This window comes from Syngnathus scovelli, chromosome 11 (assembly GCF_024217435.2).
Source record: "Syngnathus scovelli strain Florida chromosome 11, RoL_Ssco_1.2, whole genome shotgun sequence".
Lineage (NCBI taxonomy): Eukaryota > Metazoa > Chordata > Actinopteri > Syngnathiformes > Syngnathidae > Syngnathus > Syngnathus scovelli.
Window position 1 is genome coordinate 7388708 of NC_090857.1, and position 854 is coordinate 7389561.

Below are 854 nucleotides of genomic sequence, written 5' to 3' on the forward strand. Positions count from 1 at the left end.
AATTGACGCTATTCACTCCTTGCCCCCAATTCACCTTCGTTCTCAACTTTATGGCTAATTGCCAAAAAGCTCCTCCCAACCCCCAGCAGCCTTTCAGGAGGATTTCGCGAGATGTTCAATATTCCTGTTGGACTGTACCATTTCAAATTAGCCTTTCTAACACCGTTTATTTAAACCCTTTGAAACACTAAGTCTAATTTGAAACTACTTCGAAATGAGCTCGGGTCGGAGCTCATCTTGTTAATGGTCTTGAGGCTTTTACGTGCAGCCTTGGACCCTTATGACATCACATCCAACTTGTACGAGTCATCTTTATGTGAGCAAAACAATAAAAGCATCAATCAATGTCCTCCCTTGTCCATTTAGGGCGACTAAGAGCGATGATCTGCGCAGCAGGTTGATGAACTGGAGAGGCAGGGCACTGTGAATGTTTGTTTATGTCGAGTAAGGATTTGTCAAAAGGTTTATGTCATTGCTGGCATGGGTCTCTCTGAGCTTGTACTGGGTGGTCTTTGTCCGTTTGCATCCGTAAAGGGCTTCGCTCTCACTCTCATTCCTATTGATTCTCTAAATTAGGTTGATGAGAGGCCCTCCTATCAGGTGGCATATTAATTGGGTCAGGCTGGATCTTATATGAAATCCAAATAATGGCAACTCCAACCCCAACACTGAACCTTTGTCCTCCGAACACTTTCTTTCACCAATTAGCCTCACGCTGGATGCGTCGCTTGCCACCTCCGCCGCCCGCTACCCCTTTCACGGATTTACCGCGCCACCAGTAGCGTGTGCGTACATCTGTTTCCTGGCGAACTCGCCCCAAAAAAAACCCACCAACGAGTAAACCACCAATCTCA